Below are 3,260 nucleotides of genomic sequence, written 5' to 3' on the forward strand. Positions count from 1 at the left end.
TTTGTTGTGTGTTTAATGTTGCCAGTTTTCAAGAGTCATCAGAGGATGACGTGTATTTAGAACACTTACCTCAGGTTCCATAAAAAATTTAAATATGTCCTATATATTAACTTGAAATAATAGAAGTTAAAGACCATTAATTAACATTAAAAGAATTTGACAGTTTGGGCATATCAAACCTGTGGTAGAAGATATAAAACAGTAAGAGTTTGGTGCTGCAGAAGAGTACATGAGTTAATTTTTCTGCACCACCAACTTTGAATTTCTTTCTTGCTGTTTTATCTCATATTTCTTTAGGTCTTTATAGCAAACCTTTATATGTGGGATCTCATTTTTCTTTATTTAAAAACAATTTTATTATTGCTTCTTTCTACAAAATTATTAACCATATTTTCTTAACTGAAAAATCTAATCGCTTTTGCCCAAAGTCAGTAAGGAGAGATCTAAAAGTCTCTAATTCTGGAACTCAAGTTATTTCACACTCGACCATTATGAACTCTTAACTAGTGATGATATATTTTTTTTCTATTTAAAATTTCTCAATTAGAGGATTTTCAAATTCTCCAAGTAATTTTCTATAGACGAATCTATGCTGTGGCATATTTTATAGTATATTGTATTAGTTAAAAATATTCTCCTTATGTCAGAATATAAGAGCAAGTAGCATCTACTTATAAATGGCAATAGCAATATGATTTGGAGGTATATATCATGAAACAGAATCTATTTGAAGAGAACTATATTAAACTAATCACAACCAAGAAAGACTAGCATGAAGCAGATTCTGTTTGTAGGGAAGGTGAAATTTATTAGAAAAATTGCATAATCACCTTTAATTCCACTATCTAGAGATAACCATTTGGTATGCACATCATTCTATTTTTTTCTATGCATGATTTTGTACATATACTATTTTTCTTTCCATAAAAATGTTATTAAACTGTATATACTGTTTTGTATCTTAATATTTCATATAGAAGTATATTGTTAACATTTTCCCATGTCAATAAATATTCTATGGCTTAATTTCTTATGGCTACATCATATTCTGTCTTCTGTGTATATCATAATATACTAACTAGTCCCCACTTCTTTCCTATTTTTAAGTTTTTTCCAATTTTTCACTATTACAAACAACTATGAAAAAATTGTAAAGCAGATTTTTATATATTATCTCTGGTTTATTTCTTAGGAAAAGATTACTCAGTCACTTCAGGTATAAAGTATAGTAACCAAAGGTGTTTGCACTAGTCATCAGTAAAATGCAAATTAAAACCAGAAAGTGATGCCACTACACACTACGCAGCACCATTAAAATGTCAGGCAATACCAAATGTGGATATGTAGCCACTAGAGATCTCATTCACTACTGACAAGAGTGTAAATTTGTATAACATGAAAAACTGCTTGTCCATATGAATTGAATTTCTTGTTTAAATGTTTGCATTCTCTGGAAAAGTTTATTATACTCCATTACCATTGTGTTAGAATATACTTAGAATACCTATCAAAGATGTGGAAAAGTAGGAAGTCTGGTAGATAAAAGTACCAATAAATTTTTTAATTGATCTTTTCTGTTTTTAACTAATTACAGACTCACAAAAAGTTATAAAAATACTCAGCTTTCCCTAATAGGAACATCTTACATAACTACAATATATTTATCAAAACCAAGAAATGCATTCAGGATGCAGATTCTTTGTTGGGTATTCGATTTGTGAATATCTTCTTTCAGTTTGTAGCTTGTCTTTTCATTCTCTTAACAGTATTTTTCACAGAGTAAAAGTATTTAATTTTGTTGAGATATAATATATCTTTTTTTTGGGGATCATTTTTTTAGTGTAATATCTAAGGACTCTGCCTCGCCCCAGGTCATGAGGATTTTTGTCTGTTCTCTCTTAAAAGTTTAAGAGTTTCATGTTTTCCTTCTAGATATATTACCTAGTTTCAGTTGATTTTTGTATAAAGTGTGAGATTTAATTTGAAGTTCTTTTTTTTTTTTTTTTTTTTGCATATGGATGTCCAATTATGGAAGTGACTTAATTTTCTTATTTCTTAATTGGTCTGTTTTGATTTTTACATAAATTCAATCATACAGTATGTACCCTTGTTTGGGCTTTTTTTTTTCTCAACATTTTGTTTGTTGCATGTGGCAGTTCTTTATTATCACTGCATAGTATTCCATTAAACGAACATGACAACTTACCAATTCTATTTATGAATATTTGGTTTCTCAGTTTAAGGCTATTATAATTAGTGCCGCTGTGAACATTCTTGTACATGGCTTTTGATTAGCATATATACACATATCTAAAGCACGCATACCTAGAAATGGATTTGCTGAGTCATAGGATATATGTATATGTGGAGTTTTAGTATATACTACCTGATGGAGTGCTGGTAAATTTTAAACAACCGGCTCTGGGGTGGGTGCTGATTTATAATGTTTGTCAGTTGCTGTGGTGTAAATACTCCCATTCTGTCCAATTCCAAGCTTCCAATGTGAAATCAACTGTCTCACAAAGTTCCTTAAAATTTAAGTCACTTCCTAGGAACTGCAGTACCCATCACTCATATGGACAAGCAGTTTTCCACGTTATACAAATTTACACTCTTGTCAGTAGTGAATGAGATCTCTAGTGGCTACATATCCACATTTGGTATTACCTGACATTTTAATGGTGCTGCGTAGTGTATAGTGGCATCACTTTCTGGTTTTAATTTGCATTTTACTGATGACTAGTGCAAACACCTTTGGTTACTATACTTCATACCTGAAGTGACTGAGTAATCTTGTAATGACGCATTTTACCCCCTTTTAGGAATGGAAATACGGGGGCTTTTTATCAAGTTTGCTTTTGATTTGAACACAGAAATAAGGTTATAATTTTGCATATTTGAGTTTCCAGTCTGCAGATTTCAGCATTTCATTATCACTGCACTGGCATATTAAGTCTGTGAATTTATCAGGAAAGAACATTTTTTTTCACTCTTAGTTTCCTAATTTGTAATAACATGAATTATGATTCCTCTCTCTCTGCAATATTATGAGGGTTAAATGAGATGCCTTCCGTGATGCTTCCCAGCATGTGATGAAGCATCCACTAAAGCCATTAAATAAATATCTTTTCCTCACTCTTTAGGTGAGAACTGTCCTACAGTTCCTCTATATTTAGTTTTGAAAACTTATAAAGAACTAAGCAGATATGGGCTGATATTGAAAGGCTGCTTAGTTACAGAGATGGAATGGAGAAGTCTGA

Source organism: Rousettus aegyptiacus, unplaced genomic scaffold (genome assembly GCF_014176215.1).
Source record: "Rousettus aegyptiacus isolate mRouAeg1 unplaced genomic scaffold, mRouAeg1.p scaffold_m13_p_12, whole genome shotgun sequence".
Lineage (NCBI taxonomy): Eukaryota > Metazoa > Chordata > Mammalia > Chiroptera > Pteropodidae > Rousettus > Rousettus aegyptiacus.